The 12,010-nt window shown below is 48.3% G+C and overlaps 1 pseudogene; it reads left to right on the forward strand.

The window, feature by feature from the left end:
* Window positions 1-11,369: 11,369 nt before the first annotated feature.
* LOC127682741 (partner of Y14 and mago-like) lies at window positions 11,370-12,010 on the forward strand (annotated as a pseudogene).

Here is a 12,010-nt window from a genome sequence, read left to right on the forward strand (position 1 = left end):
CGTGGCTCCGGCCGGCGCAGCCCTCGGTCCGGGCTGGATGACCAGGCGCCTGTGAGCCCCGCCGCGCTCTCCTGGCCCCGCGCAGCCGCCGCCCACGGGCGTCGTCCCGGGACCCGGCACAGGTGACGCCGTTTGGACGGGATCCGGGAGGAGGGCGGCCTCGCCCAGCGCAGCCTCGGCCACGGCGCCGCGTCGCACCGGCCTAGCGCGGCCGAGCTCGGGTGCCCGAGGCGGGTGGGAGCGCGCGGGAGGCTCCCGCAGGTGTGCGGCGGCGCAGCATCCTTCCTGCCGCCGGCCCCGCGCCGCTTGGCTTGGAGCAGATGCTGTCCTGGGCCCGCGGCTCCCGCGCCGGCCCGAGATCCACTCGGTTCTCCGAGGCAGCTCGATCCGGTCGATCTCACGGCTTTCCTGCTTGGCTTGTGGCATCCAAGGGGTCTTAGCCCAAAGCGGGTGGGTGCAACCTTAGGGCCTGCGGGGAACGCTTTCTTTTCCCGACTGAGAGACTGGCTCACGGGTCGGGAGCATCAAGTGGCATCGCCCTCTTCCCCATCCTCTTTCTAAAACAATTAGCCTTTATTTTAACACTCCCTCCCCTACCCCCCCCCCCCCACACACACACACGCGGATCCCATGTGGGTCCCATTTTTAATGGAGGGAGAATTGGTTTCTTTTCCAGCCACTGTAACCCCCTGGCAAGTTGATTAAACTAAGTGCCTTCATTTACCCTGGCAAGAAATGGGGTCTCTAAGGCAAGTATCTTATTTTCCCACCTTTCCAAGATGGTAGGGCAGCTTCTGTGAAAGTGATTTTGAGTTAAGTTCATTTAAAGGCCACTTGCTGGCCTGTGTTTGTGTTTGTGTTTTTGTTTTGTTTTTTATTTGTAAGCATTTGCTAGCCAGTGGGCATGTGTATATAAAATTGATAAACATTAAAAAGTAATCTTTGATGTTTAAATTAATTCAGATACCAGTTTGGAGGCAATGTGTAAGAGTTTTGTGTGGATGGTGGGAATTAATGTTTATAGTAGCCATACCTGTCATTTTATTTAGTAAAACCTTTACATAGTCAGGTAATTGAAAAATAAAAATGGATCCAGGATGGGGATGCTTTAAGGTGAAATGCTTCCGACATTTATAAGTAGTTTCTAAGTCAATATATTCAGGAATTCCACTTCCCATGTTCCATCAGATTAAGGATCTTTTCTTTTTGTTTCTATTTTCCTTAAGTTGTATGGATGAAACAAAATAAGAGCCATGTACTGGCAATGCCAGAAGACTTGAGGCTAGTTGAGGAGGCTCCCCTCTGCTGTCATACGATGATCCAGAGAACTTACTCTCTCTGGATTCCTACAACTCGTCTCTCACCACACTGCCTCTGTCCAGTGCGTCTCTGCGGTGCCATCTTTCCTGAGTTTTATCTGTCTGGGCTGGATGCCTTTGCCCCAGTTGCTTCGTCATTATTATTAGCGTTGTGTTTCTGCTCCTTCCAGTAAAAGCCTTCATCACTTGGGGGGGAAAAGAAAGAATTATGGCTTTTGCCACTTGGAAATGACTAGGGATGTTGTCAGGGGCTTGAAACATCAATCTCCAGAGAAGGCGGGTGTTTGCTAAGAGTTTTCTGACGAGACCCACAGAAATCCCCACTGGACCACCAAGAGAAGCCCTGTGCGGTGACCATGGAGCTTGGAGAAGTCCTGCTGTGCTAAGCTGGGTAAGGAAGGACTCCCTCTGCAAAGGAGTGCCCTACAAGACGGGATGGCCGCCTTCCCAGACTCACATGACCAGTGGAGCAAAAGGAGCCTGGATTTCTGAAGAGAGGCAGGAAAGGGGCTGGGGTGCAAAGAGGAAGTAGCAGAGTCTGAGGTTGCTCAGTCACTCTTTGAGAATTTACTGTCCTTCACCATCAAGGGCAGCTATATTACAGTCATCAGACCTGTTCCCTCCCCTCCCTTGGTGAGCTAAAGGAGGCCTGGCACGCCTGTGCCTTCTCAAAGCCCCATTTATTGGAGGACACCACGCAGTTTAGTTCATAAACTCTTCAGACCTCAAATCTCCCTCCACCCTGCTTCCAAGTTAATATTCTTCCCCCTCCCTTCTCCCTCTTGCTCTGCCCTGCCCCCTCACCCATGCCCATAGGTTTTTTTTTTTTTTTTTCTTATTTGTTTCTCATTACAGATAATTGTGAGCCACCATGTGGTTGCTGGGATTTGAACTCAGGACCTCTGGAAAAAAGCAGTCAGTGCTCTTAACCGCTGAGCCACCCCCCCAGCCCTTACTATTCTGTCTTACAAATCAAAGCTTCAGTTGATCTTTGCTATCAAGGGTTAGCTGAGCAGTCTACACTGAGATACAGAAAAGTCTTTTTCTACAGTTTTACTTTTAAGGAAGATAGTGAACTAGAGTAGTGGCCATATGTACAAGGGGGGCCTTCCTGGAAGGTAGAGTTATGTGAGTTATGTTGGATAGCCTGTACCACCGTCCTTGAGCAAGGTATGGATCCCACCACATGCAGACGGCCTCCTGGTACTCTTTCCTACTTTCCACTTGCCCTGTAAGGGGGAAAAAGAGAGCGGTATGGGAGGTGGACATCCCTTCTGTCCCTGGGAAGGCATACACACTTGAACTGGGTAGTAAGGACAGCTGTATTCACGTGACTCCTAACTATTGGTTAGGAGCACATCCCATCAGCACAGTGAGGTAACTTCGTAAAGAAGCCCAAAAGCATTGTGGCAGTGTTTTCTCTTAAGCTGGGAAGGTGGAAAATGGAGCCCTGTGCTCTGAGGCCTGTGGTTCTTGGGATCCCAGCAGATCCCAGAAGCCGAAATAAAGCAGCACTAGAAAAGAGGTTTCTTTGCTCAGATAACACGTGTGCATTTAGGAAGAGGTAATCCTGCAGATGAACAAGAGGCTCGAAGAGCAGTGTAACGGGCCAGTATTCTCGAAAGTAGTCCCTGAAGATAAGATAGCTGCCCGTCTGTCTGCCCAGAGCCTAAACCACACGGGAGAAAGGAGCTGCTGAATAATGGACCAACATCCTAGAACTGACAGAAGCAGTGTTCGGAGCATTACTGGGCCAGGGCACCAGAAAGTGCATTTTTACTTTGAGACCCAGACCACAAATAAGTCTATGAATATCTAAAAAAGTTGTTATTCTTGTTCTGTTTCTAGTTGGCGTTTTTTAAAAGAAAACTCCTAACCTCTAGTTCACCATTTGTTTAATCAGTGGAAAACCAAGTAGGGTAGGGTAGGGTGTCCTAGAGGTCCTGGAGGGGGTGATTGAGCTCTCTGGATGTCTGGATGGGAGGGAGTGACTGGTCTGTGAAGTATGAGACTCAGCCAAAGGGCAGCTGGATGGAGCGGCCCCAGAGCAGACAGGGACTTCCCACTTGTTCATTCACTGCAAAGCCCAGCAATTGCTTTTAAAGGGTGAGGAGGACGAAAGGAAGTTGCATTTGGATTTCAAAGCAGATTTCTTTGGAGCAGTAGCTTTTTCTTTGTAGAGTTTGTGAGGAAACAAATGGGCCAGAACAGAATAGCTGATGGATTTAGGTCATGTCCACTTCTGTGGGCCGCTTCGCCTCCCTCCCTCGGGGAGCGCAGGGACTCAGATGTGGGAAGGATGAGCAGGAGGCTCACACTTCCTGGCTCAGAGAAGTCCTGAGCAGAGCTCAGGGGGTGCGTTGTTCCTGAGCCTCACTTGCTGGTTCTATTCAGAAAGAAGTTGGCTGTCTGCCTCGCCAAGAATTGGAACAGTATTCTCATTCTTTTTTATAACACGGCTATGCTATCAAGACTTCCTCAGAGGTCTATTTTGTGAGATCCATGATCAGATTCATGCTTCTGCCTCGACCAGTGTCAGGTAGCTAATTCTGCTGTGTGCCCTGGAGTTGGCCAAGGGCGGAGACTATTCTTCAGGCTTTTGATTCCTCTTTTCATAACAATTAACATCTGACCCCCACCACTAGGTAGAACAAAGCCTACTGAAGGAAGCACACAGCTATCAGAGCCTGTTGCTTAGTTACTGCTAGATTTTTGTCATTGAGATCAGACCTAGCTGGATCCTCCTTTTGAGCCATCCGGTTTCCTGATGCACCTTTCTGACTACAGGTGATATATTTTAGGTGTTTACTGTCACCCTCCCCCCCCCATGCCTTTTAAAATCGGTCTGACATTTGTCCAATGCTTTCATTAATATTATCTCATATCCTCCAATTTTGGGTATCTGCCCAGCTGCTCCTGCGAGCCCAGTTGTGGATCCCAGACTCTAGAGACAGCTATATGCTGATGAGTTTTCTATATTGGCTTTAATTTAACATTCAGTTTGGGGCCATAAGGAGAAAGTACCCTGGTCAGGCTCACTGTATTTAATTCTCTCCGAGCAGACTTAAAAATCCATTGCAAGATGTATTTTGGGGGCTGAGGATGCACATAGTAGGGGAGATAGCTCTGGAAAGCTCTGCTGAGCTCCCAGTACTATAGAGAAAAAGAGAGCGCTGGTACTGTCTTCTGTCTTGGTGTGTGTTTATTTGATGGATTGGCAGCAAGAGGGAATTTTAATTGATTTTTTAGTTTTTAGTTTTTTTTTTTTTATTAAATTTTAACACCCCCCCAAACAGTGTCACATTATAGGAATCTTGCTTGATTAACATGCTTGCTCTAATACATATACAAATATTGGGACACTTTCATCACGTTTTATAATTTTGCTTTTCTCTCTCTCTCTCTCTCTCTCTCTCTCTCTCTCTCTCTCTCTCTCCCCCTCCCTCCCTTCCTCCCTCCCTCCCTCCCTCCCTCCCTCCCCTTCCTTCCACAAGACTGGGTTTCTCTGTGTAGTTTTGGCTATCCTGGAACTCACTCTGTAGACCAGGCTGGCCTTGAACTAGAAATCCTCCTGCCTCTGCCTCCCAAGTGCTGGGATTACAGGCGTGCGCCACCACCCGACTCACATTCGTGTTTTTACCAATTACTCTCCACCTTGTTTGTTTGCTTGCTTGTTTTCATGTATGTGAGCACACTGTTGCTGTCTTCAGACACACTAGTGAGGGCATTGGATCCCATTACAGATGGTTGTGAGCCATTGTGTGGCTGCTGGGAATTGAACTCAGAACCTCTGGAAGAGCAGTCAGTGCTCTTAACCTCTGAGCCATCTCTCCAGCCTCTTCCCTGTTGGCTTGTTTTCAAGACAGGGTCTCACTATGTAGCTTTGACTGCCCTAGAACTCACTATCGTAGACCAGGCTGGCCTGGAACTCACAGACATCTGTCTGCTTCCGAGGGCTAGGATTGAAGGCAGGGGCTTTGTCACCCCTACCTGGCTCTTTCTGCCCTGGTTTTAAAGGCAGCATCACCCACTGAAACTGGAGCTCAGTGTTGGGATGAACTAGCTGGCTAGAAAGCCCCTGGGATCCTCTGTCTCTGTAGGTGGGAGCTGCCTCACCACAGAGCCATCTCTCCAGGCCCACTTTTCATGGTTTTGAAAGCCTGCGTATTGCCAAGAAGACGGTTTGTAGAAAAATGGAGTGCTGTGGGGCAAGATCAAGATCGAGTGGGAGGCAGAGAGGAAGGACTCATCTCCTAAGCAGAGGCGGCATTCTGGCAACTCCTAGATTCACATCTCAGAAACAAACCCTTAAAAGACATTGAGGATTTGAAGGGCTGGATAATGCCTTCGTGTGGCCGAAGATAACCAATGTTTTCCCAAGCAGGTGTGGGACATTACTGTATAATCTTAGGTACTTGGGAGTCTGAGGTGAGAGCGTTGCAAGTTTGAGGCCAGGCTTGGCAACTTGGTAAGACCTCCATCTCAAAATAAAAGTGGGTAAAGGGGAACCAGGAGTGGTGACACATGCCCATTATCATAGCCCTTGGAAAGATGAGGCAGGATAGTCGGGATTCAAGGGCAGTCCCTGCTTCCTAAGGTGTTTGAGGCCAGTATGGGCTATATGAGCTCCAGCCACATAAAACATACATACATACATACATACATACATACATACATACATGAATTGGGGATGTAGCTCAGTGATAGTGAGCTTACTTAGTATATATCAAAGCCCTGGGTTCAGTCAGGCTCTGGGTGGAGAAGGGATTTGGGGACAATTTGAAAAGATATATACACTGTAGCAACATAAACTGGGTTAACAAAGCATAAAAGGAGGTGTGAGTATGGCTGCCTGGTGCACTATAAACTCCAGCTCTCTTTGTAATACAGTTTAGGATCCTGGCCTGGGAGACTGGTTGAGAGCCTGACTTGCTGCTTCTGAAGGTCCTGGGAGGTGGGGAGGGGGCGTGGTTCTGGCCAGCTAGTCCAGCCCGTCCCAGAGCCACAGTTTCAGTGGGCCAGGCTGTCTTTGAAAATAAGAGGGAGAGCAACTAAGAAAGACACTGGACGTGGACTCCTGGCTTCCGCACACATGTTCACACATAAAACACGAGGCAGATTTTTTCCTTCTGAGTTTTTAATTGGCAACACCGTACCTACAGAAGCTTGCTGAACATACCAACCACCTGTGCTTCATACGGTCAGACTGAGCGGCTTGACTGTCTGATGCCATCTCGGATCAAGTTCTTCAGTGCTAGCCAGGGTCGCTCAGGGAAAGGTCAGTAGGGTAAGGCGTAAGTTAACCCAGAAATAGCTTCAACAGGTCCTAAAGGACACATAATCAAGATAAATAGCAATGTGATCTTCCTGGATGGCCTTTTTACAAGGCCGAGCACAGCATAGGACTTGAGGACCTTGGCCTGACCCTCGTTTATAAAGCTGGGGACCATGACTCAGAAGGCACCTGCATCCGAGCTCCTGTAGTTACCAAATACTCATCTCAGTAACTGCTCCCTAGGACAGATCTCTGTAGCCCAGGCAGGGGTTACCTGGGATCCTTTTTTCAGGCCTCTCAGCTGGGATTAGAGAGACCTGCATCGCCAAGCCAGGCTTTCGGGACAGCCCTTCATGACCAAGGCTGTGTGCCGCCCTTTTGTATGATTTACTGTGTTTAATGAATTCAAATGTGAGATTTGTAGTTAAACTGAGATGTTAATGAGACATCTGCTCCGACTTGCATATTAACTCACTAGGCTATGAAGTGGTTAAACACACACACACACACACACACACACACACACACCTGTTGGGTGTGGTCATACACACCTTTAATCTCATGGATCAATGTATATTCAAGGTCAGCCTGGTTTACTTAGGGAATTCCAGGACGGCCTGCTCTACGTAGAGTTAGTCTCAAACAAGAGACAAAACAGGAACAAAATCTACATTTGTGTTTGACTGCCTGACAGGCTCCACGCTGGATGCTGAGTCAGGTTGGTAAGGATCCAGTTTATTGGCTATTTCATAGGAAGAGGTCAGAAGAGAAACTGCTCAGCACACTTTCCATAGTTCTTCTGACCCTTAGGAAGCAGAAGAAACGGCTACCTGAGAACGTTAAAGTCCTTCACTGTCTTGTTTTTCTTTTTCTTTCTTTCTTTTTTTTTTTAGAAACATTATTCCTTCTCAAACCATCCTGTTTGTAGGCCCCAGGTCAGGGTTGGGTGGTCAGAGGGAAAGAGAACCTACTGGGAGGTGATGTGAACAAGTACTCTGACATGCATATGTGTGCATGCGTGGAAATGCGGAGGAGAGCCCCACCAGTGTTTATATGTGGATAAACTGTAGATTCCATGCTTGGTGAAATGCAGAATATTTGTTATTTTTCCCCATGTATCCCTTGTTTGTTTCCCTTTGGAAAATTAGTTCCTTTCCTTCCAAGTAGTCTCATCTTCTCTTCTGCTTCTACGTCATATACATTGAACAAAACAAAACAAAAAGACCTCAATGTCACACATGAAAACATGCAAGATCTGTCTTTCTGAATGTGGCTTACGCTGCTGCATTAGCGGTTCTGCTCCTGCCCATTTCCCACAGATGATATAATTTTGTTCTTTTTTACGGCCAAGTAGAACTCCACTGTGGGTGTCTAGCATGTTTCTTCGTCTGTTGACAGACACCTCAGTTGATTCTCCTTGGGTCCTGGGAATAGTGCTACGGTAAACATGGAAATGCAGGTTATCTCTACGGTATCCATACTTAGACTCCTTTGGGTATATACTGGATCATGTGGCATTGGAGGAACCTTCATATTGATTCTCTCAGTGGCCTCAGTAATTTATATCGAAACCGTGAGTTCCCATGTGGCCCATAGCCTCACTACCTTCTCATTTGTTTTCTTGATGATAGCTGTTAGGTCTGGGCTGAGATGGAGTCTCATAGTGTGAATTGCATTTCCTTGATGACTAAACATGGGCCCCCCCCCCCCCCATATTTTCTGGCCATTTGTACTTCTTTGAGAATTGTCTGGTTCACTTGCACATTTATAAGTTGGATTTCTTGGTGTTTGATTTTGCGTTATTAATATGGTTAGAATCCCCTATTAGAGTATAGCTAGCAAAGATGCTCTTCCATGCTATAGGCTGCCTCTTCATGCTATTGATTTCTATGCTTTGAGAATCTTCTTATTTAAACTACCCAACTCAAATCAGATCATAAATATAGATGAGCTTTAGGGATTTTAGGCCTAGGAGAAAAAGAATGATTTAAGGGAGTTAGATATAGAATGTCAGATTGTGTGGTTCAGGGCTGACAGAGAAGTTAGGTACGCTATGTCTGGTTTAGGAAAGGAACCCTGTGTGTGTTTATGTGCCCTCTCTCTCTCTCTCTCTCTCTCTCTCTCTCTCTCTCTCTCTCTCTCTCTTAAGACAAGGTCTCACTGTGTATCTTGGATGGCTTGGAACAAACTATGTAGACCAGGCTGGCTTCTGCATCCCGCAGTGCTGGGATTAAAGGCAGGAGACACTATGCCCAGTCAAGCTCTATTTTGCTTTGTTTTGAGAGGGGCTCCTCTGTTGGCCTTGGGCTCCCCGTGTAGCCAAGGATGACCTTGAATTCTAGGTCCTTCTGCCTTCACTTTCCAGGTGCACATGATTTACAGGCATGTGCCTCCAAAAAGGGATCACCATTCTTGACTGAATATCTTAAAATTGTTATTTTTTGGGATATAGGGGGTTGGCTAGGTAGGTCTTTAGAGGGGAACTGTAATGGCTATTTCTGGGTGTCAACTTGACTATATCTGGAATGAACTACAATCCAGAATTGGAGGGCTCACCTGTAATCTAGATCTTGAGGCTGGAAGATGCAAGTTTCTGATCTGAATCTTCGCATGGAGATCTTGCGCACGACGGCCATGAAAAGCCTAGGCCCAGGCAAAGTACACGCCTTTAATCCCAGGAGACTAGGAGATCTCTGTGTTCAAGGTCAGCCCGGGACAAAACTAGTCCCAGATCCAGGCGTGGTGGTACACACCTTTCATTTGGGCCACACCTTCTGCTGGAGACCAGCACATAAGGACACTGGAAGAAGGCAGATGCTTTCTTCTTCGCCTGCTTGCATTTACTTGCCAGCACATCTGTTGGAGCCTCCTTGCTTAGGCAGAAGAGCAGCTGAAGCAACTAACCTTGCGAGGCTGGGCAACTCTCTAGATTCTTGGACTTCTCATCCATCGGCTACCATTGGACTACAGACTGTAAGTCATCACAACAAACTCCCTTACTATATATAGAGATTCCATACGTTCTGTGACTCTAGAGAACCCTGGCTAATACAGGCACAGACTCAGGAAGGGGGTGCATTAGCTTCAGAGTCACTGGGCTGGAAGACCCTGGAGGGCCTGTTCATGTCTGCTGCCAACTGCCGTTTCCAGCCTCAGTTTCCTCCTCGTGGGCTCATGGCCGGCACAGCAGTCCAGGAGCATGAAGAGCAGGCATTGTGAGTTCCTCTGCTCTGTAACAAATTCGCCCCCCTTCTGAGGGCGTTCTGTGTGTCAGCTGGTGGCAAGGCCAGCACCGGAGATAAAGTTGAGACTCCATCTGGTTGGGAGTGGTAGTGTGTCACTTTACAAAGTGATTGGTAGACGTTAAAGTTTGCTACTGTACCCGCCACATGCATTATGTACTGTAATGGTGACCGTTAAGGCATTATCTCACTTAAACTATATAAACATATGGCTGTGTAGGCATTCTCTTTATCTCTTTTTTTTGTTGTTTTGTTTTTGTTTTTGGATTTTGTTTCCCTCCCCCCCCCCCCACAGGGTTTCTCTGTTTAGCCCTGGCTGTCCTGAAACTCACTCTGTAGACCAGAACTCAGAACCATGAACTCAGAAATCTGCCTGCCTCTGGCTCCCAGAGTGCTGGGATTACAGGTGTTCACCACCACCACCCGGCAAACATTTTCATAACTTTTTTTTTTTTTTTGGTTTTGGTTTTAGTTTTGGTTTTTTTGAGACAGGGCTTCTCTGTGTAGCCCTGGCTGTCCTGGAACTCACTTTGAAGACCAGGCCTGCCTCTGCCTCCCAAGTGCTGGGATTAAAGGTGTGTGCCACCACGGCCTATTGTATAGAATTTGTAGATTACAGAGGATAACTACTTTTTCTTCCTCCTCCTCCTTTTCCTTTTCTTTTTCCTCTTCCCCCTCTTCCTCCTCTTCTTCCTCTTTTTATTCTTCAGACAGGGGTTCTCTATTATGTACCTCTGGCTGTCCTGAAACTCACAGATCCACCTACCTCTGCCTCCCTGGAATTAGAGTACTGGGCTTAAAGGTGGGCACCCCGTTTGGTTGGCCAGGGTGTGTTATCTTAAACCAATCTAGTTCTCTCTTGCTAAATGGAACAAGTCTTCTGAACCCATTGAGTTGGCCCCTCTGCTTCTCCAACCCCAGGTAACACTCTCCTGAGGGGAGCAGAAGGAAAACAGTAGAAGGGGGGGGGGGCAGAGCCCTGCCTCAGCCTCCTCTCAGCTGCCCAGGACTTGGGAGGGGACAAGAATCTCCCTGCTCCTTAGGTTCTGACTTTCTGGGAAGCTTGGCAGGTCTCCAATTCTGTCTCTTCCCTCTCTTCCCTTAAAATAGAGAAGAAATTATTCAGGGAAAATTTGTGTGTTGTCCAGTTTTTCCTTGATTTCATGGTGTTGGTGGAGGGCCAGAAAAATATCCTCAGCCAAACAGCTCCTGCTGGGATCTCTCTCTGGGAAGGGAAGGACACTGATTTGAAAAAGGCATATCAGAAGCTGGGAGCAAATGTTGGCCTCCTGCCTGCCACCTGGTCCCTCAGCAGCAGGGCCCTTACAGCTGACTCCTAAAGCCCAGGTCGAGTATCATGTTGGAAATTAATTTTATTAAAGACTAGCTTTCAAATGGTACCAGCTCTCAAACCTGTACTTTAGATTTGTGCCGAGAAACTGCAGTTAGTAGTGTGGCTCCCCAATTACTGTGCCCCCACCCCCCACCCAAGATGTTCTGGTTTATCCAAAATTCAGCAGCTGGGACCTGGGAGGATCCACTGTTGAGCAGCAGGCCATGAAGCTACCTTGCGGCTGAGTCCCCAGGGCTGCCCTCCCAACTCAGTCATGGAAACCACCAGCACCCCCAAAGCCACAGGGACAGGCAAGGACATTGCCTCAACACAGAGACCCAGCGGCAGCAGAGGGTCAAAGAAGGGTATGTGCCCCAAGAGGAGGTCCCAGTCTATGAAAACAAGCATGCGAAGTTTTTCAGGGCTGAGCCCTGAGGCCACCACACTGGTCACCCCATCCAGACCTGAAGGTGATGAAGCAGGCCTCTCCAAGACAGCCAAGCGCAACGTGAAGCCGGAGAAGAGGAGGCAGCAACCGGAGAAAGACAGGCCTTGAGCAGGACTCTTGATAAGGTGTCTCTGGAGACACAGCCCAGCCGCCTCCATGGCCCCCAGGCCACGCCTCTAGCTGCCTCTGGTCCACTGGACTCTGCTGCCACCACAGAGAAAGCCAAGAAGATCAAGAACCTAAGAAGAAGCTGTGACAGGTGGAGGAGCTGCAGCAAGGCATCCAGGCCAGGGGAGCTCAGCCAGCCCAGCAGAGGACAGCAGAGAAGCTGGCTCAGCGAGGGAGCTGGAGGAGGAGCTGGAGGACTTGGAGGTCTTGAAGTTGGGCCCGTGA

The sequence above is a fragment of the Apodemus sylvaticus genome, chromosome 4, assembly GCF_947179515.1.
Source record: "Apodemus sylvaticus chromosome 4, mApoSyl1.1, whole genome shotgun sequence".
Classification (NCBI taxonomy): Eukaryota; Metazoa; Chordata; class Mammalia; order Rodentia; family Muridae; genus Apodemus; species Apodemus sylvaticus.